This window comes from Protopterus annectens, chromosome 1.part0 (genome assembly GCF_019279795.1).
Source record: "Protopterus annectens isolate FY-2018-M chromosome 1.part0, PAN1.0, whole genome shotgun sequence".
Lineage (NCBI taxonomy): Eukaryota > Metazoa > Chordata > Ceratodontiformes > Protopteridae > Protopterus > Protopterus annectens.
Window position 1 is genome coordinate 21,738,406 of NC_056725.1, and position 27,175 is coordinate 21,765,580.

Sequence of the window (27,175 nt, forward strand, 5' to 3'; positions counted from 1 at the left end):
CCAGTTGGTGCAGATGTTTGGAGAGTTACATCCCAAACGGGGCATTATACTCGATTATTGGTCTAATGAGGGAAGAGTATAGAGAGGTGATAACCTCCTTTTTTTCTGGATGCAATGCCTTTACTTATGAGATGAACCAAGTAAAAGGCTTTTCTGACCACTGCTGCTACATGATAGTTGAATGTGAGTTTGTTATCAACCCGAGTGCCCAGGTCTCTCACCACAGATTGTGTGCTTAGGGGGTTGCCGTTGATGTGGTAACCAGTAGGGGTCGTGTTTTTGCAGAATGGTATGATGATACTTTTTTTTTTTTGCATTTAGCTCGAGTCCATGGCTTTGGCACCAGTCACTAGTTGCTGCCAGACCCTCTTGCAGTATGTTAACATCATTTGGAGAGTCAATGACAGCACCCAACTTAGTCATCTGCAAACTTGGTCAGCCACAGGCCTTTTGTCTTTGCCTGGACCTCTGAGAAATAGATGCCAAGCAGTAAGGGTCCCAAGAGAGATCCCTGTGGTACTCCACTAGTGACAGGTCTGCTATTGGAGGTACAGATGCCTATTTTGACTTTGAGGGTCCTGTTGGTGAGCCAACTGGCCACCCACCTGATGAGATAGGGATTTACACCAAGTTATGTTAGCTTTCTGATGACGCCTGAGTGGGTGATTGTGTCTAAGGCTGTGGCCAAGTCAAGGTGAGCTGTATGTACTGACTTTCCCTCATCCAGGGCCTTGGTGACAGTCTCAAAGAAGTCAACTAGGTTTAACAGGCAAGATCTGCCCTTGAAAAATACATACAAAAAAATTAAAATGTTGTATGTGTCCAAAGATATTGAACAGACAGTACAACATTTTTTTATATCTTGACAAATGATTATACATGTACAAAGGCACAGAACAGACAGTGCAACATTTCTACATTTTGACAGTACAACATTTCATAGTATGCACAGTTTTACAATACACTGTCTTAACAGTAATGTAGCCCGATTTTGATGAGGTTGAAAAACTAAGCAAAAGTACAGTTAAAAAATGCCACAAATCTTTGACTATATGATTACAGAACAAAGGGAGTTTTTAAGAATGCGATCTACAAAGGCCACAAGGGGGTAGGTTTTGGAACCCTGCGTGGCAACTATTAGCCTGTAAGGTGGACTGCAGGTGTCTTTGTGGACCTAAGGAATACCAAAAACCACTGGTATTAAGGGGTTCTTCATGTGTAAAAAATTATATGTCAACCAAAATTACTCCTTGCATCAATGAGTCTTCCAAAAATAAATCGATCTTTTTGAATGCTATGGAGAGCACATTCCTAGATGCTATAAAATAATTGTCAGTGTCCAGTAACATACAAGAGATTTTACAAACATAATCAATCTTATTGGCCATCACTATACCTCCACCCATGTCAGGTTCCATCACCATCACAGTGGAATCATTCCATAAAACCTGTACAATATCACATTCTTCATTATTTAGTTTATGCAAACCACTATCAGATCATTTTGAGTTAGAACAAAATGAAAATTTGAGAAGGACTGTTTACAGTTCTCCCAGTGCTTCATGGACATTAGTATTGCATAGAGCACCAAGATAGTAACATTTGTGTATTTTTAACACTTTCTGACCATAGGAGTCCATTACATTTCATTTTTTGTTTCTTTTTATGTAAGGAAAAATTTACATCTGAAATTAAGACGTGAGTGAGTAATGGAAGAGAATAACAGCGACAGAAAACAAGACAGAGTTTTCACTGTGTATTACCTTAAACCTCCTGAATTATAGGCCCACAGGATATAAGCAAACTTTAGCTTAGCTGGGGTTTTCTTGCAATTTTTACTGAATGTTTTGTCTGTGTGACGTTTTACTCTTTGGTTTGGATGTTAGTGGGGATATTTTGCAGGCACCTTAATGTTTATGGACATTAGCTGGGTTTAAAGGCCCCATGTTTCTAATGTACAGCCAAACAATCCAAGTGGACAATGCTAAAAGACTGACTGGCAATGCTGTGTCCACACAAGTAGGTAAGTATATAGGTAGCACCAACAATCATATGAAATTTGCTTAAAATTTCATCAGCAGTACATATTTCACACATGAATTTCAACTTTTGACCATGACAAAAGTGGAGGCACACAAATAGAAACAGGTCAGCTATGACACATTTCGCTGAACTGATCAGCGTATCCTAATGAGGCACTAGTACTAAGGCCTTCAGACTAGTTTCCTTTATCCAGAGCTACCATCAACCCAAGCATCTTGGGGTTCCTACAACTTAAATATTTACTGTATTCCTTCTACTCGGTTTTGACAATTTAAGAAGACATCATATAATAAAATTCCTCAAAAACGTACCTATTCATTGATAGCAGAGTCCTGATAGGATTAATTTCCACTAGTGCGTACCTTTATAGGCATCCTACTTCCAGCTCCTATCCATATCATTATTCTGACCACACCAACTTTTCCATCACATTTTTTTCTGTGGAAAAAAGCAGCAGTGTTATTTGTACCTAAATATGGGAAGTTCAGCTAGGTAAAATACTCAACATGACAGCAGAACTTTAAAGAGGAGATCCTTAATAAGCTCCATCTCACAAATGACAGATATCAGCCCGCCTTATTTCAGTAACTTTGAGGGTCCTGTGTCATAGTAGTATCTTCTTCACAGTGATGTTAGAGCATCATCTTGTTTGTGTGTTTATATATCACATATACAAAAAGCATTACATTTTGTTTTTGCAACAAAAAACTACTTAGGTGTATAACAAAATTTTACTGAGGTCAGCTGATAATGCTACAATCATTGTTACTGTGTACAATTCATAGCAGGTTTACTATGAAGAAGAGTTTTTAGATCAATACTGATTTGTTTACTTAATAAATGTGTACACAACCTGATCCAAAGGACTGTTTTTATTCCCAACCTTGGCACAAAACAAGATACTTGGAATTATAGCAATTACATATATATATATATATATATATATATATATATATATATATATATAGAGAGAGAGAGAGGAGAGAGAAACCAAATAGTCTGTTACCCTAACCAATAATATCCATCTCGGTAAATTCACCCAGTTCATTGCGACTCCCTTTAGATACAACAAAGCCACTGCCAGAAAGTCCACACTAGACTGAAAATTAATATCCCCTCCTGACAAAATATCTTCCTACTACGCTTTACCTGACAGTTTATGTGATCAGCTACCAATCTACACAAAGGAGCACCAGATCAGTAAACCCAAAATGTATTACCTTAACCGTGTAATAATATTATCCCCCTTCCATACAGAAACCTTCATCAACACATTCAGATTGAATAACTGACACTGACTTAGGACTCTCCCTCTAGATGATGCTGTATCGGAATTCAACAAAGTCTTCCTAAGCATCCTTAATTCACTAATCCCTCTGAAAGCCAAGCCTGCCCTATGGCTATCTAAGGAAACAAAGGATCTCATGACACAGAGAGGCAAAGCCTGAAAGGCATTGTCTAAATTCAAAACAGATACAAACCTGCAAGCCTATAGATGCTAACAAATCAAGCTTAACCCCACAATACCAAAAATAAGAAATTCTATTACTCCACATTTCAAAGCAGGCATTGTAATAACCTTAAAGTCTTTTGGACCTTAGGCGATAGACTGTTAAACAGGTCACACCTAAGTATACCAAATGAGAATGACAGCATTGTCAATCAATGTAATACTCACTTTATAGAAACAGTCATATCCTTACCTAGAGGTACATCCAAGCAAACTCTGAAAGAACCACCCTCTCAAAAAAAGAAGCTTCCTCATTTTTCTCTTTTCAACCCATTCCCAATGCGATCATCAAAAAACTTTTCCAAAAGTTCAAAGCTACCATTACCACCCCAGGTAATCTAACTTGTGAATATCTTAAAATCACAACTGATGCAATCTCCTACTCCACCTCAGTTTTGATAAATTGCACAGTGACAGAGGAAAAATTACCCATCAATCTGGAAAAAATATTTTATCATAACCCTACATAAAGGTGGCATCTCCACAGACCTTACGAATTACAGAGTGATAGCCATACTATCCTCTATCTAATGTACTGGAGAAATGCATACACAAATAACTACTTATAAGAAAAACAGATCTTCTCTCCCATACAACACACCTTTCAAACCCATCATAGTACAACTACCACTCTGCTAAATTCCATTACTACTGTCACCACATACAAAAAAATTAAATCAATTTAGTTTCCTCACTTTCCTGGAGTTATCCAAAGTTTTCAATACTGTACCCTACCAGAAACATCTAAAGACACTTTCCTGCATAGGACCTGATAAACCTTTACACTAGTTTCATAGCTATCTCTGAAACAAAACCCAAGCACAGAAATGGCAATCTGACTTCTTCAATGATCTCCAACCAGCTGCTAAACATTCACAACAGTCCAATATGCAGATGATTCTACTCTGATCTGATCTGCTAAAACTCCAACACCTCACACAGCGATCCTTCTCCTCTATTTAAATATGCCTAAGAAATTCACAACACCTTCTAAACCCCTATGGTAATACTTTTTATACCTAAGCAATTCATACCCCAAAACGCATCTACCAGTAATACCACACTAAAACAAGGAAAATCAGACTAAGCTACTAGCTGTCATCATGGATGAGCAGTTAAAATCTAACCATCACATATCACGAGCAGCAAAAAAAATCACAAACTAGGTGATAGCCACCACGTACCTACATCTAACTCTCCTCTATGTCACCCCCATATTAACTAAGCATCAAGCCTCACTCCTTACCAAATTTGTGTGGTGTTATTAATAAAACTGCCAGATTCACCACTAACCATCACTATACAGCCCACCACTCTTGCACTTAAAGATCTAAACTGGCTAGAAAACCCACACTACTTAACACATACACAGCTCACTACTGTGCAATGGCTATAAACACAAAAACTGTCTGTTTATAGCATCAATCAGCTGTACTCCCCCAGAAGAGCTTTACATTCACAAGATAAATCATTGCTGACAATTACCAAGTCCAGCAAAGAGCAGGAGATTCCTTATACTTAAATTATATTTCCAAAGCCTGGAATTTCATTCCCTTATCACTGAGATCAATCCATGACAAAGTCCTTTAAAAATCATCCCATCTAATTAACAAGTGGCTATGCTCCTGTATTCCCACAAGTTAATCCTCTCCCTCATCTCTTAATGTCTAACAACAGTCTAATATATCCCATACCTTAACAATCATTACAACTAAATCCAGTTATTACTCTAAACACCATAACATTAGTCTTCTCTGCTCACACTTACAGTATGTATGTAGCTCTATTCTGCACAGAATATATGTTTTGTATTATACATAAGGTACTACCAAACCTACATGATGCACTCACTCTTACCACCTAGCTCTGTTCTTCGCTGTATATAGGTCTCGTACAATACCTAAGATACTAAATTAACCATAGGCTGTACTGTCTACTATGTCTATGTAACAAAAAAGGAATGAAATGGCATCCTTGAACTTACCACGTCTGTATTCTGCAAATTCATATATGTTCTGATGGAAAATATGCTATTCTCTGTCATTGTAAATGTGTACATTTTCTAGATTGCAGTTGTTGTAACTATACTCGCCAACTGCTACATGAGATGTTGTTTCTTGCAAATTATGTAAAACTGTTTATGTACTATGTGTTTTGCTATAATATTATTGTCTGGCAAATGTACTGGAGCTTTTGTCCTAGGGCCTTAACTGAAAAAGGGTTTAACTAAAACCCATTTGGACATTCCCAGTCAAAAATGCACACCAACTAACTAACTAAAAGTATTCAGCCAACAGTGTACATGAAAATGGTATACAATCCTTACAAAACTGAGGACCCAGTGTGTATAATGCAATACATGTTCAGAAAATAAAAGCACAAGAAACATATTTGGCTCAGAATTTACATGGAGTACAACAGAGCAAGTATTAGTCACCATCTTTACACAGCAGAATACTGAGTGCAGAAAAATGTTCTCTCTATTGTCTGTAAGCATATTTGATTGCTATGGTTAAATGGGCTAACAACTTTTCTATGTAAACTACATTTTAGAAATGTTACATCAACAGTGGGAAGGGGTGTCTACAATGGTTTACTATCATTTATTCGAAGTGAAGTCGGTCGACCCCACTTAGTTCGAAAATCGGTATGTCGACCCTAGGCAATGTTGAACACTGATATTGCCGAAATACACATCTGCCCCTATCTCGACCCATGTTAAAACATGTCCCTAGGTATCATTCGACATGTATTTTGGCATTTCCGGTGTTCGATATTGTGAATTTCGCACACTCTTAGTCAACCATGTGAACAGTCGACCGAGTACATTTCAGGTATATGATAGTAAACCGTCTACAATATAAAGCCAGGCATCAGAAAGGACTTGTCACCAGAATTAGGAGGAAAATCCTTGTTAGTCAAGTAGAGCTGTCATCCTCTGTTGATAACCTGGGAGATTAACTGGAGCTCCAAATTGTAATTTTCCTAGTAAGTACAAAGTAACAGTCTCTGCTGACTCACTGGTAGCCAGTCATTATTTGACAATGTAATGTAGCAGTGCTAGCGCTATCTGTAAAGGGCTATGAACAGCACACCTTGTTGACTGCAGTCTACAGGTGCTTGGCATTTCCAGGATGCAGGTGAGTGCAACAAATTTTAGTTACATGCAGTCTTAAAACATTGTTTGACAAAAGAATACTGTTAAATTTGATCCAGCCAGTGACATAAGTGCAAGAAACTGTGCATTCTGTTTTGGGATCAAATTATATTAGTCAAAAATTAGTAATTAAAAAAATCCTGTCCGAAAATATCTCAATGGGTGATTTGAAGGCTGTCAGTTTCAAAAAAAACTACTGGGCAAGAGACCATGTCTGTGAAGAAATTTTTCCAGGATTTCCAGAAGATAGACCCCTAACCGGGAAAAGCCAATAGACTTTTAGTGTCATCCATATAAGAATTATCCTTAAAAACAGACAGTACATTCACTGTAGATTATATACAATAGAATAGCAACAAACAGTTTGAACTTCTAAAAACTATGATCCAACAACATCTGTTTTATTATACCCAGCACTAAACACCTTACTAAGACTCTTAACCTGTTCCATCTTACTTTTATGACTTCCACTTGAATATAACTGTGTTTATTTTTTTTTTCTTTTTCATTTATTGCATGAGTTACTGATGGTGCTGGATTTTGGTTACTTTGTAACAGTCTGCTGCAGACTACAGAACTGTTTCTCTCTCCTCTGATACATCATCAGAAGGTGGGGCTTGATGACAAGGAATCAGGAAGTAATTGGACAGTTGCTCAGCATAACAGTAAACGGAAACTCCAGATGTGAAGTTGTTCTATCTCACCGTTCATTCTTTACTGATGGGTTCGGAGCTGATCCTCAGCTCCGACTCGGCCAACTGCAAAAGCTCAAGGTCTTCAACCAGCTTGAGGCCAACTCCCTGTCCCATGATGCACCCGGATCTTCCCTCATATCTCGTTTGACGCTGCAACTAGATTGTCGTTCACCAGCTGTGGCCAGTGAAAAACTTTTCTTCTTGAATATTACAGCTATAGTTTTAGTAAAAATTTAATAATTTAGTATTATTATTGTAGTTAGAGTGTGTAGCTTCTTCTTATAGTTCGTTTTAGATTAGATAATTAGCCCTTAAGGCCGTTTTTTTTGTAGTTAGGTCTTCTATTCTCCCTAACTCTCTTGAATTAGTATTGTCAGTGTGTTTAAGAGAAATTAGTGTCCGCATTTTTTTATTAGGCCCTTTATTTCTCCTTTCTCTTTAGCTTTAAGTGTGTGTTATCTCGCTCTTAGAGCATATAGATATATATTCTAACATAGTGTGCTTTATAGTTTTAGCCTGTAATTTTCATAGGGCACAGAGTTTCTTCCCTTTTAGAGTGTGTGTTTAGCCCTTCTTACAGGACGTATACTTACCTTTACTTCCTGTTTAGTGAAGTTAGTGGCCATTTTTTTTAGGCCATTGGGTTTCTAGTTCTTATTAGTAATAGTATACTGTGTGTGGTGTGTTAAGAGTGCAATTGTAGCCCTTCTTTTTTCACAGGTTACATATATAACTTCTCTGTGTACCGATTTGTTTAAGACTTGAATAGTTGTGGTGTGAATACTGTTTTTGCTGTTGTGGAAGATGTCACACCAGGAAAAAAAGAAAGCCAAGTGCATCTGTCTATCTAAACAAACATTAACAGTAAATCTCAAAATCCTTAACCACTCTAACATAACATCTACCTCACACTATCTATCACCTAAATACCACAGAGTCTCCCATTTTAAATGCACACCATTTAGAAAAATACAACTTATTTATACTAAACTGAAAACTGGAACACAGTCAATGGAATAAACTTGTAACTAAAAACAAAGAGCCTGTGATGAATCCAATGCTTGAAATTACGGACACAATGAATTAGCGCTTTCATTCACATTTATTTTTTCGTGAACTTCTTCAGAAATGTTAAACCATCCACTCACATACAATATATACATATTAAATAAATCACATGCTCAATGATGTCATTAATTATAAAATTCTTTAAAGATATATAAAATAATTAATACATTTTTGAATATAAAAAAACATTGTTAATGTTGACCAAAAATTAAAAAAACACTTCATGTTAATAGACTCATTTAAACCAGGGGCAAAATCAGCTCACAGATGCAACTGCCAAAGAGCCTCTTTGCATTCTAGGAGAACTTTGATGTCACCCATAAAAGCCCCTGGAGAAATAAAATCTAAAACTGAAGAAGTTAATTTTTTAAAATTAGTACAAACTAAGGAATGTTTAGCCAATGCGTTGGCTAAATCTTTCTTCTTTATTGCTAAAAGATGCTCACTAATTCTTATACGGAAACATCTTGTTGTCATACCTATGTAGAAACTAAAACAAGTAGAACACTGGGCTGTATAAACCACTTTTTCAGTACTAGACCTCTGAAACATGCATATTATCCTCTCAAATATCCTCTCCTTCACGGGGACATTCATCCTAACCCAGGACCATACGCCACCACCCTAGGACAACCAACCCCACCCTACACTCCCACAAATTCAGTACTCATAGCTCATCTAAACATTAGGAGTGTTAACAACAAAGTAAGCCAACTACATGCTCTACTTGAAACTCACTCATTTGATATCTTATGCTTAACTGAAACCTGGCTTAAACCTACTACAAAAGATACTGAAATACTCCCACCTGGATACAACATACTGAGGCTAGACCGAACTGCTAAAAAAGGTGGTGGGATAGCAATATTATACAAATCTCATTTACAGGTCACTCCCATACTGGTACATTCCCCTGTAATAACCAAGGTAGAAATTCTTATCACCAAACTCCAACTCAACAATACTAAATCCATTAACTTAATATGCTCCTACATACTCCCAGGCAGCAACATTAGCATCATAGAAAGTATTCTCAGCTGACTGTCTACATCCTTCCCTCAAGAAACAATAGTACTTGGTGATTTTAATATAGACTGGTACTCCTGTACCACACTAAATACACCAACCCAAATAAACCTTTACAGCTTCTCTCAAACTATTACCACCCCCACTAGAATCCATAAACCCACCAAAAAAGAAAGTACATTAGACTGGATGTTAATAAATTGTCACCCTGTCTCCTAACAAAGTAGGTGTCCTTCCTGATGATATTAGTGACCACTCACTAACCTACATATCCAAACAAAAAACCTATATTCCAAATGAACCAACCTTTAAAATCACCCGCAACAAAAAGAAATTTAATCCAGCCAATTTTCAGGCGGAGCTACTAGCCTGTGACTGGTCACCCTTAAAGCACCTGCCAATTGACGAAGCAGTATCCCACTTTAACACCAAATTTCTACAGATTTTAGAATTCCATGCCCCCTCACGTTCCACAAGAACTAGATGCAAAGCAGCCCAATGGCTCACTAAAGAAACCAGACAACAAATCCTACAAAGAAAAAATCTGATCCATATGGAGACACACTAAAGACCCTATTGATCAACAGCATTTCAGACAACTAAGAAATGCCACCAAAAAATCAATATTACAGGATAAAAAGAACTATTTCTTCAAGCTACAACAAAATCACCATAGTCAACCCCAAAGATACTGGTCTAGCATAAATAAACTCTTACATCCAGGACACTCCAAAACTCCTACCCCATCTACTGTCTCCCACAACTCTCCCAATGAGATTACTGATGCTTTCAACTGCTTTTTTACTGAAACTGTCCAATCTCTAGCTAACTCCCTACCACCTCTCAACCCCACCCTACCTTCCCCCACTACCTTACCACCTACATTTCACTTAAAACCTATTCCTACAGCCCTCATCTATAGACTACTTCATAAACTCAAACCCTGTACAGCCTCAGCTGATCTCCTACCACCTGAATACCTTCAAATTGCTGCTAAACCTCTTGCCTACCCAATCTCTTCTAATTAATAGAACCATAACTGAAGGCTCCATCCCTTCATTATGGAAAATCTCTCACATACTCCCACTTCATAAAGGAGGGAACTCAACTGAACTCTCCAACTTTTGACCTATTGCACTACTATGTCCACTAGCCAAAATTATGGAAAAATTTATCCACAAACAATTTCTAGAACACATTCTCCAATATAACCTTCTAGCTGACTGTCAACATGGTTTCAGACCATTCCACAGTACCACCACTGCTCTCCTATCCTTCACAGACTGCATTAATAAACAACGCAACTATAACATGCTCTCCTCTGCTCTGTTCATTGATCTCTCTAAAGCTTTTGATATGGTCAACCATCAATTACTACTTAATATACTCAACTCTTTCTCTCTTCACACTAGCATTCCAATGGTTCAAATCCTACATGCATAATAGACAACAGGCTGTCCTCTGGGATAATAACTTATCCAAACATCTCCCAATTACTCTGGGTGTCCCACAAGGCTCTATCCTGGGACCTCTACTCTTCTCCATTTTCATTAACAACCTTTCTACTAATCTTCCTCTACCCACCTGCATGCAATACGCAGATGACTCCACTCTCATCTGTAAAGCAACCACTTCATCTGAGCTCCATGATATCACCCAATCAGTTTTCAACCAAGTAGAAAATTGGTTCCAAGCACATCACCTCCTCCTCAGTGCCAAAAAAAACCAAACTATTACTATTTACACCAACTAACAAATCCACCCAATTACACTTCTCTATTACCTCCATCGATGGGACAATCATAGCTCCCGACACAACTACAAAACTCTTAGGTGTACTTATTGACCACAACCTCAACTTTGACACTCACATTAATGCTACCATCAAAACTGTAAACAAAAAACTGGGATCCTTATATAGGATAAAACCTTTTCTTACCCCTGAAGCCAGAACTACTGTTGCCCAAACCCATCTGAGCTCCACTCTCTACTATGCCTCCCCAATTTTCACTAATCTTTCCAAAAGCAACCTAAACAAATTGTCCACTTCATATAACAACATTGCCAGGTTTGCTACTGGGTCCTCATTCAGAACACATCACTGTCTAAACCCAAAATGTCTAGGATGGCTTGAACTAAATAACCAAGTAAAATTTCAACAACTCTCAATCACACAAAATTCTATACCAGCCTACTAATACTCCTATTCTCAATAGCCTCATCTCCCCCTATACAAACCTTTCAAACCTGCGCTCAGCAAATAAACTACTAGTTACAACCCAGAAATCCCACAACAAGGCAGGAGATTCTCTCTTCACAAACTCTGTGGGGACAATTTGGAACAAACTTCCCACAAAACTGACATCTCTCTCATCATTACCTCTCTTTAAAAATCAAGAAGTCACTTAAAAGCACAATGACTTTGTCCTTGCACAAACCCCGACTAACCCCCCTTACCACCGTAACCTTTTCTATACATCTCCTCCTCAACCACCTTTAATCTATGTAAACATAGGTTATCTCATATATACAGTATGACAAAAAAAATCTCTATTATTCCTTGTTTGAAAAGACATTTTATCTTTTCTCTCTGTTTCAATCTTATTCATATTTGTGTATTACATGTATTAACTTACTCTGTTTTATAAATGCTATCTTATTATGCCTATTTCTGTGCAAACTTGTAAAAACCACTGGAGCTTTTCTCCCCGGGCCTCCACTGAAAATGGACATAAATCCAGCTGGACTAGCCTGGTCAACAAATGTAAAATAAAAATAAATACAATAAATCTTCAAGACGTGCCCTAGATGTGGGCAAAAGATGTCCATTACGGATGGGCATATTGAATATGTTTACTGCTTGGGTGAGGTTCACCTGCAAGAAAGCTGCTCTAGATGCCACTCCTTCACTCAAGAGTGTTGCATGAGAGGAAGAGAAAGTTGATGGATAAAGGTCTGCTTAAATAATCATTTCAGGAATCGTTGGATAAGCCAGACAAACACTCAAAGAAGACAGAGCCATCAAAATCTCCATCTACATCAAAGTCAGTTTCCAGTAAAGCATTTACATCGCTTCCACAGCCTTTGTAACAGACTGTTGTTATGGTTCAGAGCTGGTCCCCGACCTTGGAGCCGGTATCTCCAACCTTAAAGTCTCCTATACTACAATCTGTGGCTTCATCACATTCCTCATGGGCCTCAAGTAGACTGTCTGGACGTGAACCGTGTGGTGAAGAAGCTCCTACAGATACTGGCGCTAGCAAAAATTTTATCAGCACCAACCCAGGGGGCTTGAGAGCCAATCTTAGTTCCTCCTACATCTTCTGTTCCTCCTCCGACTCACATGGATGTTTAGGAGCCGGAGAGCATGGAACTGATGATCGTGGACCCTTCCGGTCTGACAGTTTCTATTGTTTCTTTGGCCCCAACTGTCCTGATACCCTTGGTGCCAACAGAGGAATCTTGGGGCCAACACTCACCGGTCGGGTCCAGGGAGGACAGTCGCTGCCAATTTTACCTCTTGGGGCTTCGGCTCACCTGAGCTCGGCCCGACCTCTGGCTCAGAGCCCTCTGTACCAGCGCAAACAATTTCCATTGGTTCTTCAGAGACAAAGGGACTCTTCTCATCAGGACTAAGAAGCCTATGAAGGTATGAGGAGGGCTTTGTCCGCCCCGACAACCACTCCATCAGTTCAAACAGCTCCCTCCCTGAAAGCACCGGTGTCTGCCTCTTCATCACACACTCCTTTGAAGCGTAGAGATCCTGAGCCTCAGGAAGCTCCATTGGGTGAGCCATGTTCTTCCAAGAGCTCTCCAGAAGCCCCCACTGAAGAAGTGCCAAGGAAGAGACTCTGCAAGAGTAAGGATTTGGACTCCCCACAGGAGTCAGTCACTTCAGATACTGACTTGGATGAGTCAGAAAGGTCCCCACGGTCCCCCTCAGAAGATATCTCCTTTGCAGATATCTTAGAGATTCTTAAACAGAGGGGTGGCTGGAAATCCCTTAACCCTACTGATGATGAGTCAGTTCTGAAGGCTTTTGGATCTCAACCCTCCACCTCTTGGGTGTCTCCACCCTTCGATGAGTTGCTGAAATTGCTCACTCGAAGGGTGTGGGAGTCCCCAGACACCACGGAGCCTGTCCCTATGAGGCCCAACAAATTTATTACCAGCCCACAAGACAGACTTTACCTTACCAAAGGAGTACCGGTTGATGATATGGTGGTGGCGGCAGCCACCAAGAAGGAATTATCAAAGTCTTCTTCATCTGTTTATCCTCCTAATAGAGAATCTAGGATTATGGACAGATACGGGAAACATATGTTCAGTTCGGCGGCCTTCGTTCTTTGATAGCTGAACTAACTCACACATTTACCAGGTTACAAAGGGATCTCCTGAATGAGCTAAGAGATACCCTACAGGGTTCAGTGGCTGCAGGAGTTTTGGACAAGGTAACTTCCCAGCTCTCCACTCTTAATTCGATAGTAAACTCTTCCATGTGTCTGTTGTCTTATGCAGCTGATGGTATGAGCAAGGCAGCGGGTACAGGAATCGCTTTCAGGAGACATTCCTGGATGCGCTTATGTTCCTTTGCAGAACCCTTTAAGTCATCCTTCATTAACACCCCCTTTGACGGTTTGTCCCTTTTCGGACCTAAGGTTAAGGAAACTCTTACCAGAAGTGAGAAAGAGAGAAAGACGTCGTCTGCTGTCGGTGTATGTTTTTCTACCCCGAATAGACCCTACCCCAAAGGGAGGGGAGGTGGAAAGATATCATTCCATAAGTATCAAGGATCTTTCCAAAACACTTGTGGTGACACCCCCCTCTACAGGCAGAGGAGGGGGTAATAATGGGAGACGCCATCCACGTGGAATGGGGGGGGGGTCCACAGAACCAGGGTGACAGAGAGCAGTTCTTTGGCAAGCTGTATCAGCACTCTTGAGAGGAGGCCCGACTGTCCATCTCTGGAGGCAGTCAGGGGATGCCTATATTTGTACCTAGATGCCTGGCTAAAAACAACAAAAGACAGCTGGGTACAAAGCATAATATCCAGAGGATACTCTATTTCCTTTGCCACCCACCCCCTCTAGTAAAGAAAATCGCAGACGTTCCACCCAGTCACAGGGACCTAGCAGCCTTAGAGGTCCAAAGATTGCTGGACAAAAGAGTCATCCAGCCAGTCCCAGCAGACCAAAGAGGATCCAGAACTTACTCAAGGTTATTTTTAGTTCCAAAGAAAACAGGGGACTGGAGACCTATTCTGGACCTAAGCAGACTAAACAAGTCAGTGAAAAAGACAAAGTTCTGGATGGTCATGCTTCAGTCAATACTTCCCTTTCTGGGAAAAGACAATTGGATGTGCTCTACAGATCTTCAGGATGTGTACTACCACATAAAGATGGACAGATAATCCAGGGATCATTTACAATTCCAGCTGGGAGCCAGCCATTATCAATTTCATGCTCTGCCCTTTGGACTCACTACAGCCCCCAGAGTGTTCACCAAATGTATGGAAGTAGTCACCGCTCACCTGAGACAGTTGGGATTCCAGGTGTTTCCTTATCTAGACGATGGGCTCTCCTCAGTGCCACCACCAAGCATCAACTCATTCAAGCGAGGGACACAACTTTATGTCTGTGCAATCAATTGGGGATTACCATCAACTCAGAAAATTCTGCCTTATCACCATCACAACAGACCGTCTTCCTAGGAGCAAAACTAAACACAGTTTCTATGACATTAAATCTACCTCCAGAAATAATTTCTCTCTTATAAGAATAGGTATCAGACCTGCTTCCGAGAAAAAAAGCCCCAGTCCCAATGGTAGTAAAAGTGCTACAATCGATGGCAGCAGCAGTCATTGCCATTCCCCTAGCACGAATGCATATGCGAATTCTACAGTGGCTCTTATTCTCTCAAACTGGAACCTTAGTTTGAGAGACAGCCTTACAGAACTATCTGCAAACATATAGAGCGGAGTATATTTTTCTGTATTATAGAGCTAAACTGTTTGCTTAGATATCTGTTGTGTATATATATATATATATATATATATATATATATATATATATATATATATATATATATATATATATATATATATATATATAGAGAGAGAGAGAGAGAGAACAGTATATATTTTTTGGCTTTATAACTTGCACATTCCTCACATCTGTGTTGAAACTGTTTTTCCCCACCCCCCCTCCCTGTTCTTGGTTGTAGTTTAAATTTGGTGGCTTTTGCAGTGCCCGCCCCACTGTAGATTTGATCTAAGACACTCCCCCAGGCCCATCTCTTTACCACATTCTACCTAATAAACCCTTTCTGCACTTGCTTTTAGTCCTTTTTAATTTAATTACATTTTTTCAAACTGTGTGTGGACTAACATTGCTACATATTCAAGTGTGCCAGCTTGCACTGCATGAGAATTGTATTAACTACTGCTTTTGCTACTTTTCTGAAAAAAAAATTCATCTGCTTTTACTGTATTTGTGTTTCTTCCTACTTTATTTTGCTTTTGCGTCATCTTAAAAGTACTCAATTGTATTTATTACTGCTTGGTGTAACTCAATCTAAGCCTTTTAGTTTAAACACTTGGGCTTCAGACCAGTTGTTTTACATTAAGAGGGTTTGTGGTCTGCACTCTTGTGGGAGGAGAGGCTCCAGCCTGCTGAATCTAGTTTTTGTTGTATAAATTGAGCACTAATCCAGGCATTCTTTTAAGCATTCAAATGTATATTACTGCTTTGTAGTAACTTGATTAAAGTGTAGCTATCATTCTAAGTCAGGAAGGTTTGTGGCATGCACTGTGGTGGCAGGACAGGTAGCTTTCATCCTTCTAAGTTGGGAACTGCTGACTGAGAGCTCAGAGTCTTGTTATTCTTAAAGTGTATTAGTTCTGGTTTAAGCACTTGGGCTTCAGGCCAGTTATTTTACATTAAGAGGGTTCGTGGTCTGCACTCTTGTGGGAGGAGAGGCTGGACTCTGCCCTTCTGAGCTGGGAATTTCTGGTTAAAGGCTTATAGTGCATGCATATCTGAACTGCTTCTTACTGAAATTGGTACACCTTGTTTGCTGTAGCATAGACTAGATCCAGGCCTGCTGAATCTAGTTTTGTTTGTATAATTTGAGCACTAATCCAGGCATTCTTTAAAGCATTCAAATGTATTTATTACTGCTTGGTAGTAACTTGATTAAAGTGTAGCTATCATTCTAAGTCTTTTGGATTAAGCACTTGGGCTTCAGACCAGTTGTTTTACATTAGGAAGGTTTGTGGCATGCACTGTGGTGGCAGGACAGGTAGCTTTCATCCTTCTAAGTTGGGAACTGCTGACTGAGAGCTCAGAGTCTTGTTATTCTTAAAGTGTATTAGTTCTGGTTTAAGCACTTGGGCTTCAGGCCAGTTAATTTACATTAAGAAGGTTTGTGGTCTGCACTCTTGTGGGAGGAGAGGCTGGACTCTGCCCTTCTGAGCTGGGAATTTCTGGTTAAAGGTTTATAGTGCCTGCATATTTGAACTGTTTCTTACTGAAATTGGTACACCTTGTTTGCCGTAGCATAGACTAGATCCAGGCCTGCTGAATCTAGCTTTGTTTGTATGCTTGTTGTTTGTTTGCTTGTTATTTTCCTGGAACACTAATTCCACCTAAAACGCGGCTTCTCAGCGCTTCTTGTGGATCCCTAGTGATATCTGCATTGCACTACTTACTTTTCCTTGTTTCACTTGAAAGAAAGTTACTGTTTGTCGTTTTTGCATTTAAGTTACCTGTAACACATTGCACTTAAATTACCTGGAACTTGCTCATTAAAGCAATTATATAAGTCAGCGCTAAAAATTAAAAGCACTACACCCTCACTCCCCATTGGCCCTTGTTTTCAATTATAAAGGAATTCCCAATATTATTCTAGCATGTCCAAAGGTCAGTTATCAATCTCCTCTCCAGTCCAGCTGGTGAATCTGGGAATCTTGAGGCAATGTTACAACTGCCTCATGTACACAGACAACCCTCTCCTCCTCCCAACAAACTCCAACACATGTAAGAGATGCAACCATATAGCCAAACTGGAGGCTAAGCTCTCTCAACTCAGTACTGGCATAACCAGTCAGGAGGAGAAGGAAACCATACTCACTACAATTCCAGTCTCACATAGACCTACCATGACAGCAAACCAAATACATAATCACACAAAAACATACTCGGAGGCTCTAAATAAAGATCTGCCTAAGCAGCAGAGACCTCCAAAGCAGACACCCAAGCAACCGCTACCCAAAACAAAACATGTGCAACACATATCTCACAAAGCCAGTGTGCTGAACAGTCACAGCCCTTAAGACTAAACAACACACCTGATACACTTGTAATAGGTGACTCTATCGTCAGGCACACTGACGTCCCGCTCACCAGGCTGAACAAGGAGAGGTCACGGTGAGCAGCCTGTCGGGCGCTAGGATCCACCACATAACACAAGCACTCAGGTCACTCCAAGGCAAGTACAAATATGACACAGTCATTGTCCATGCTGGTGTGAATGACGTGAGATGTACCTCCCTGGACTACATGAAAAGAGACACAGAGGAGCTCTCTGAGCATGTAGCCCAGGCCGGTATGACCCTGACCTTGAGTAGCATCTTACCCTCACCAAGAATGATGCCACAATATGAAGACAAGATGACCAATTTCAACCATTGGCTTAAGTACTGGTGTCATTCAAAGGGGATCCAATGCCTGTCAGCCTGGGATGATATGCTCGACAAGCCATGATGCTTCGCTAGGGATGGCTTGCACCTGTCACCCCTGGGCTTTCGAATATTGGCAAAGGCTCTTGCTACCCCCATAGTGCCTTTTTTAGGCAAGGCTCAAAAGACAAACCCACCTCCATAGGTATCACAAGGGATAACAAACTAAGAGTAATGCTACTCAATGCCAGAAGTCTAAACCTCAAGATGCACGCACTCAAAACTCTCATTAGCATGGAGAACATCGATATCTGTGCAGTAACAGAAACCTGGTTCAGGGCTCCCGAGAGCATCCCAGCACTACCAGGTTATACCTCATACCATGCTTTTCAGCCCCAAAACTTGGACGAACCACAAAAGGAGGGGGAGTATCGATATTCATCAAAGATACCCACACCTCCAGATTGGTGGCAAAGCACGAAGCATCAGAGACTATCCATGTGCAACTAACAGTGGGTAAAAAGTACAGTTTTGTACCTACCATAAATGTAGATGTTCGAGTGCTAATACAGCTGCAGTCATAACAGATGGGTTCTCCTGCCATCAGGCGGGTCCTCGGTCGGCCGAATTCCAAAGTCTAGGTCCAGCGTCGGTTGTCGTCGCTTCTTCCCTGACGTCAGTGCGACAGGGGTATAAAAGAACAAGCTGACGCCATTTTCTTCAGTTTTTCTTGCCCCAGATGTCAGGTGCCCCCAGAAGGAAGGCAATACATAAATTTGAGTAAAAAAGCAGTGCCATATAATGAAAATACAGTAGTGCAAGCAAATACACCATGAATGAATACCCCAATCAGGTTGTATGAGGAGGTGTTAGCCAATAGGCCTGTCCCAAGAGGGGAAGGAGGGAGGGAAACCTGGACTGCAGCTGTATTAGCACTCGAACATCTACATTTATGGTACGTACAAAACTGTACTATGTTCATCGTGCATACAGCTGCAGTCATAACAGATGGGTAGAATCCCAAAGCTAAGAAAGGGGTGGTAGGCACTAGGTGGAACTAGGAGGAGCCAGAATGCCCTGCAAGACTGCAGTGGCAAAGCCTGCTCTAGATTTGGAGTATAATGGAAGGTGGTAGTGCTTGGAGAAGGTATGCACAGAACTCCAAGTGGCTGCTTCCAAAATATCTTTGGTAGGAACTCCTCTGAGGAAAGCTGCAGAAGTAGCCGTGGCCCTTGTGGAGTGAGAGCTGATGCCTGTAGGTACAGTTTTGCCATGAAAAGAATAACAAAAGCGTATGCAGTGGGCTATCCATTTTGAGATAGTCTGTTTGAAAATTGGCTTCCCTTGAGCTCCTATAGCATAGGACACAAAGAGCTGTTCTGATTTTCTGAATGGCTTTGTTCTGTCCAAATAATAACGCAGTTGTCTGTGGATGTCCAAGGAATGTAGTGATCTCTCTCCTTTGTTTTGAGGATTAGGATAAAAGGTAGGTAAGTGTATAGCTTGATTCAAAGCTACCCTGGATACCACTTTTGGCATAAAGGACGGGTTGGTTCTTAAGGAAACTCTGTCCTGATGGAAGATGATAAAAAGATTGCACAGCCATGAGAGCTTGTAGTTCCGATACCCTACGAGCTGAGGTAATAGCCAGAAGGTAAACTGTTTTCCAGGACAAATATTGCAAATCTGTTGAGGCAGCTGGCTCAAAAGGAGGCAAGGTCAGCTTTTCTAGAATGAAATTGAGATCCCAAGCAGGTATTGGTTGTTTCCTTGGGGGTTTTAGATTCTTAGCCCCTCTGAGGAACTGTCTTAAGAGGGGGTGAGAGAATAAAGGTGGATCCGTGTTGTATTCTGCAGAAATGCTGAGGCATGGATTTTGATGGAGGAGAATGAAAGTCCACTGCTTAGCAGCTCAGCTAGATACTGTAATATTTGAGGTAAATTCAGTTTTCCAGGATTCTGGCCCTTTTTCTCATTCCGGGCACAAAACCGTTTCCATTTTGCGGAGTAAGCTTTTCTAGTAGACGGCCTTCTGGCCTCCAAAATGACATCCTGCACCTCCTTGGAGAGTAGGGTCTGTTGTGATGTTAAGGAATCTTCCATGCGGCTAGATTGAGTGTTTTCAGCTGACTGTGAAGAGTTTTGAAGCTGTGCTGAGTCAAAAGAGGCATTAGAGGCAGGGTCCATGGTGGGGAATGCGTCAAGCTCCTCAGGAGTGGGTACCAGTTTTGTCTTGGCCAGTCTGGAGCAATGAGAATCATCTTTGGTCTGTCTGCTCTGGTTTTTAATAGAACTTTGGGCAGCAGAGGAAGAGGTGGGAAGGCATAAACTGTCATTGTTGTCCAACTGAAAGAGAGAGCGTCCACTCTCCAGGCCTTTGGATGAAAAATCCTTGAGCAGAATTTTGTCAATTGGTGATTTTTGTGGGAGGCAAAGAGATCTATGTCTGGCCTTCCCCATGCTTGAATTATCTCTGTAAAAACTTGAGGATGCAACTTCCATTCGTGTGGATCTGTCATATTTCTGCTTAGGTTGTCTGCCAGCATGTTTTCCTTGCCTGGCAAGTACTGTGCTTGAAGTTTGATTTGTAAGTCCAGAGCCATGTTCCAAAGTGACATGGCCAGCCTGCATAGGGGGTATGAATGGGTTCCTCCCTGTTTGTTTATGTACCACATTACTGTGGTGTTGTCTGTCCTTATCAATAGTTGACCTGGATGCAGAAGGTCTTTGAAAGCTATAATAGCATTTTTTACTGCTAGCATTTCCTTTTGATTGATGTGAAGGTGCTTTTCTTTTTGGGACCATTTGCCCTGAATGCACCGATTTGTCATGTGCACCCCCAGGCATAGTCCGAGGCGTCTGTTGTGATGACTTGATTTGCTTGAGGCTTGCTGAATGGGAGACCTGTGTTTGTTTGGCATGCTTGAGCCCACCACAGAAATTCCTTTTGAAGACATGGAATTAGTGGTATTATTGTTTCTAAACTGTGGCTGTGTTGAGACCATAGGTTTTTCAGGTACCATTGAAGTTTCCTCATATGCAGCTTTGCACATGGGATTAGTAAGATGCAAGATGCCATGAATCCCAGAGCCTGCAGGATTTTCCTTGCAGTCAGCCTGGTGAAATTTGCTAGTGTTCTGAAGTATTGAGTTAGTTGCCCCTGCTTCTCTGGTGTGAGGTAGGCCATCTGGGTGTTTGTGTCCAAATTGGCACCCAGGAAAATTATTTTCCGAGAGGGTATTAGCCTTGATTTCTTTTTGTTGACTGTGTATCTCAGAGAATTCAACAACATTATTACATAAGCCAGATGTTTCAGAAGTATGTGCTTGCTGTCTGCTTGGATCAGGCAGTCGTCCAAATAGGGGTATATTTGTATCCCTTGAAGTCTGCAGTAGGCAATTACTGATGCCAGGCATTTCATGAATACTCTGGGCGCAGTAGATAAGCCAAAGGGCAATGCAGATAATTGATAATGGGTTGAACCTGCAAGAAATCTGAGGTATCTTCTGCTATTTTGTCTGACTGGGACATGCAGGTATGCCTCCTTCAGGCCCAATGTTACCAGCCAAGACTCCTTGCCCAGCATGGGAAGAAGCTGCTGTAAAGTGAGCATCTTGAATTTTGGTACGAATAAAAATGTGTTTAGGATGGATAGGTCCAAAATAGGTCTCCAATCTTTTCCCTTCCTTGGTACCAGGAATAGTCTGGAATAAAAACCTTGACCTTGTTCATGAGTAGGTACCTCTTGAATAGCTTTCATGTCTATGAGATCTGAAATTTGTCTTTGTGCCTCTGCCCTTTGATTGTGTGGCAGGTTTGGCATGCCTCTCATTTTTGGAAGGGTGTGAAAATGGAATCTGTAGCCTCTGTTTATAATGTCCAGGATCCATTTGTCTTTTGTGACAATATGCCAATTTTTTGAAAATAATGCCAGTTTTCCGCCTAAGGGTGCTGCCATTTGAGCCTTGCTTGGCATGCAAAGGGGAAAGTCATTGGGCTGGTTTTCTGAATGGCTGCGAACTATCCTCACCACCTCTTTGTGTAGGAGCTTGCTATCGTCTGCCTCTAAACGATCCTTGTGATTGCCCTCTGCCCCTCGGGTACCTGTATCTACCTCTTTGGGGTCTGTCCATGGCTGGAAAGGACCAATTTTTGGAAGGCCAATTTCTACTGAAACGTGGGGGTTGTACCTGTAGAAAATCTTTTACTGTTTGCATTGATTTAGCCTTTTTCCTCCATTTTCTTTAATACCTCCTCAGCATTAGCACCAAATAATAAATCCTTTTGTAGAGGGGCATCTAGTAATTTAGCTTTGACATGATCTGGTAAGGTTTGTTCCTTGAGCCAGGCATGTCTACGTATGACTGATCCTGTAACAGCAGCTCTACATGAGGCCTCTAGAGCATCAAAACCACATTGCAAGGTATGTTTACCCACTTATTCTGCACTATGCATCAAATCCTGCAACTCCTTCAAGTCTGGTTGTTCAGGTTGTGACATTTTACTTCTCAATTGTGATAACAGAAACTGTTGGTACTTTATCATATGGAACTGTCAGTTTAATGCCCTCATAGTTAAGGTGGCCGAGGTATATACCTTTTTTCCCCACCTTTCTAAGGATCTGGAATCTCTCTCAGAAGGTAATGGATCTTCAAAAGGGAAGTAAGAATGTTCCTGTTCATCAGAGTGCTCTGATATAATGGTGGCCTGATCAGAGGAGGAGGATTCTTCCTCCACTCTGGGCCTTTTGTCCGGTGGGGGGGGTTGAGAACTCCTGATAAGAGTAATTAAATCCTCAGCCATTTTAAGCATCTGTTGTTTAGGCATGGGGTCTGGAGATGGGCCCTATGTAGCTTGTCTCTTAGAATGCATGGCTGCTTTAGACTTAGTGAAAGCCTTGATGGAAAAAGAAGAGGAAGGTCTGAAGACACCTTGAGAGGAGGCAGGCCTGTCTACATTTTGAGATTCACCACCAAAAGTGGCTTCGGTATATGTAGTCGGGGTGTGGGCCGAGGAGCCTGCGACCTCGGGCACAGAAGACACCGCCAATGAAGTGTCGTCGGTAGTCAGGGGCTGCGTAGGTGCCTCACTGAGAACCGGACCACCTGTAGTCGGCTTTGGCGTGGTGTCGGTAGAGGCCGCGGACCTCGTGTGTTGGTCCTTATCTTTGCGCTTTTTAGACAAAACTGGAGTCGGAGTATCCGACGACATAATATAGTTACATTTTTTGCCAAAATAATGCTGGGCGAACTCCGCCCGACACTTAATGATGCGTTTGTTGAATGTAGCACAAAAACGACAGACCGAGACGTCGTGGTCTGGGCCTAAACAAGGAATACAGAGGGAATGAAAAACCTTATGCGGTATTTGCTTCCCACATGAAATACAATTATTAACTTTGTCTGACATGGGTCTGAGGCAAGAAGAGTTTCCCCAATGGGGTACTTAGCTTTCAAGAAGACTTCGGTTGCAAAATTTTTGTAATTTCAGGAGCTGGCCGACCGGCAATTGCGAACTGCTTCTGCTTCGGGCACCGCGCGGCAAGAAAGACTGAAGAAAATGGTGTTGGCTGGTTCTTTTATACCCCTGTCGCATGGACGTCAGGGAAGAAGCGATGACAACCGACGCCGGACCTAGACTTTGGAATTCGGCCGACCGAGGACCCGCCTGATGGCAGGAGAACCCATCTGTTATGACTGCAGCTGTATGCACGATGAACATCTGCCTTCCAGTTTATAGCCTGCTACAGACCACCCTCCCAAACCCAAGAACCCCACTTGGCCTTCCTGAGAACACTGGAAAATATGAATGTCTCTCCAAACACCATTATATTGGGTGACTTCAACTACCCAAACATAGACTGGGAGCATTACTCTAGCTCCAACACCCTAGCCCAAAGGTTCCTAGAATTCATAAACTCAAATGCTATGGAACAACTTGTTACCACTCCCACAAGAGGGGAAAACATACTGGACCTGATCATCACCAACATGGGGACTCTATGCTCCAGACCAGAAGTGTATCCCTCACTGGTAAGAGCAGACCATAAACTGATCTCACTGGATATTCACATCCCGACCCCACCCCCTGCCCAGAAAACCACAGTGAAAAACTTCTCTAAAGCAAATTTCACACTCCTCAAAACCGAGGTGGAATCCTTCAAAGCCCCCGGGCCTGTGTAAAATACGGCCCAGACCACAGAATCCTTTATAAATGCATTCTATGAACACCTTCAGGAATGCATGGATCATGCAATCCCAAATAAAACCAAGACCCAGTCCTCCAAAGGCAGATGTCCTGTCTGGTGGACCTCAGCCATAAACAAACTATACAATAGAAGGAGGAAGCTACTACATGATAGAGCAAAATCCCAAAAAGGGAAGGCATCTCTGATCAGTATTAGCAAAAAACTAAGGGCACTCATAAAATCTTCTAAGGCCAGCTTCGAGAGAAAAATTGCACGGGACACTAAGGATAATCACAAGGCTTTCTTTATGTTAGGAACCTGGGTGGGAATTCCCAGATATGCTCAGAATTTGTCCAAAATGACAAAAAATACACCAAACCCACAGACATTGCCAACATCCTAGCTGACAGGTTCAGTGCAAACTCCCCCCCCCCTCCCCACCAAAAGGGCAAATATCTATCCCAGCACAGTGCTGCCCCCCTGACATCTCAGATGCTCAGGTAAAAGCCGCCCTCTCCAAAGCAAAAAACACAGCATCAATGGGACCAGACGGTGTCCCGGGCTGCGTCCTACATGAACTCCAAGAAGAGCTAAACCCAAACATAAAACTACTGTTCAATCTCAGCCTTACTGCAGGATATGTACCCAAAGAGTGGCGTACAGCAACAGTGGTCCCTCTCCACAAAGGTGGTGCCTCAATGGACCCTGGAAACTATCACCCCATAAGCCTGACTAGGCTTGGTCTGCAAAGCTATGGAAAGGATCATGGACCTCATAAATAAAGATATTGGGGACCTACAGACACTGGATCCTACCCAGTTCAGCTTTAAGGGCAGATCCTGCCTCTTAAACCTGGTTGACTTCTTTGAAACAGTCACCAAGGCCATTGACAAAGGGAAAGTGGTCCACACAGCCTATCTGGACCTCACAAAAGCCTTCGATACAATACCCCACTCGGGCATTATAGATAAGCTCACCAGCTTAAATATAAACCCCTATGTCACTAGATGGGTTGCAAACTGGCTCAAGGACAGAACCCACATGGTTAGAATTGCTGGAGCCATGTCAGACTCCAAACCAGTTACAAGTGGCGTCCCACAAGGCTCAGTCCTGGGACCTCTCTTGTTCGGTATATATTTCTCGGAGGTACAGGCCAACACAGAAGGACTGTGGCTGACCAAGTTCGCAGATGACTGCAAACTGGGCGCCATAATCGACTCTCCAGCAGACACAAGCATCCTCCAAAAGGGCCTCATAGAAACAGACAACTGGTGCCAAAGCCATGGCCTCAAGCTAAACGCCAAAAAGTGTATAGTCATCCCCTTTGGCAAAAAGAAAGTGCCCACAAATTACCACATAGGTGGTAATTCATTAAGTACAGAAGAAGTAATTAGGGACCTGGGGACCCAAGTTGATAGCAATCTCTCATTTGACAACCACGTGGCCAAAGTGGTTAGAAAAACATTTTATATAGCCCACCTAATCATGAAGGGATTCACATCTAGATTAGGGGAGGTCATCGTGCCTCTTTACTCATCCCTCATCAGGCCCATAATAGAGTACAATGCCCCTTTTGGGATGTACCTTACAAAACACCTGCAGCAACTGGAAAGACCCCAAAAGTACCTCACCAAGAGGATCAAAGGGCTCAAACAGATGCCATATGCTGCCCGGTTAAAGAAACTCCAGCTCTACTCAGTGGCATACCGCCTGCTCAAAGGCGATGTGCCTGACATATAAAGCCATGTCCAACCCGGAATTAAGGGACATGCTGCACCTCATAAAATCCAAATCCCATCGAGCTACACACTTGAGAGACTTGAACCTCAGCACTGAAATAAATAGGACATGCTGGAGGGACAGATTCATAACCCAGAGGCTCCCTTCACTCTGGAATAAAATCCCAGTCCAGGTTAGGCAGAGTCCCTCATTGACTCTCTTCAAGAGGAATCTTGATGAGTGGATGGGAGATCGTAGGTTTACCCCGGGTATCACTTCTGTATCACTGTTAGACAGAGGCACAGTATACTAACCTCGAAAAAGGGCATAGCAAAATTAATTTAAAATGGGTGGCGAAAGCCAAACATACTCTGGCTAGGCTTATAAATGCCCTAGGGCAGATAGCCTAGTATGAACCTATGAACCTATGAATGCTCCTTTCAGGATCTACCAATGTCACATCAAATTGTCATAACAAATGCGTGCAAGAAGGAACGACCTTCAATTGTGGCTGACATCTCAGCATGTGTCTCAGGGACGTCCATTCATTCTACCCAATCCCATAGCCTCGGTGACCGCGGACAATTCCTTGATTGGGTGGGGGGGCATTTTCATTGAAGAACAGCCCAATGCATGTGGAAGAAACACGAGGCTCATCTGCATATAAATGTCCAGGAGATGAGTGTGGTACTTCTAGCACTGCAGTCCTTTCAAGACTCTCTACCTCTGGGAACAATTGCTATTCAGACGGACAACATGTCAGTAGTTTGGTACATCAACAAACAAGGACAAACCAAATCTTATCCCTTGTGTCAAGAGGCCATGAGATTATTCCAGTGGGCAATCTTCTTCCAGCACTTTCTGTTAGCAATGCACATCCCAGGGAAATCCAGTCTGATAGCAGACAAGCTGAGCAGGACAATCTTACTGCCTCATGAGTGGTCCCTGAAGCAACAAGCAGCGTAAAGGATTTTCCACAGGTGGGGCCAGCCTTGCTGTGATCTCTTTGCCACCCCAACAAACATGAAATGCAGCAGCTACTTTTCCCTAATCCCCCAACCCGCTGAAGCCCCAAGGGATGCACTGGTGCACA

At 41.8% G+C, this 27,175-nt stretch overlaps 1 long non-coding RNA gene across 1 annotated transcript in view; it reads right to left on the reverse strand.

Moving 5' to 3' along the window:
• Nucleotides 1-27,175, reverse strand: part of LOC122808404 — a 583,390-nt gene that overhangs the window by 232,550 nt on the left and 323,665 nt on the right. The window contains exon 3 of the long non-coding RNA XR_006365797.1: nt 2,355-2,481. This is a non-coding gene — a long non-coding RNA (uncharacterized LOC122808404). The remainder of the gene's footprint in view (nt 1-2,354; nt 2,482-27,175) is intronic.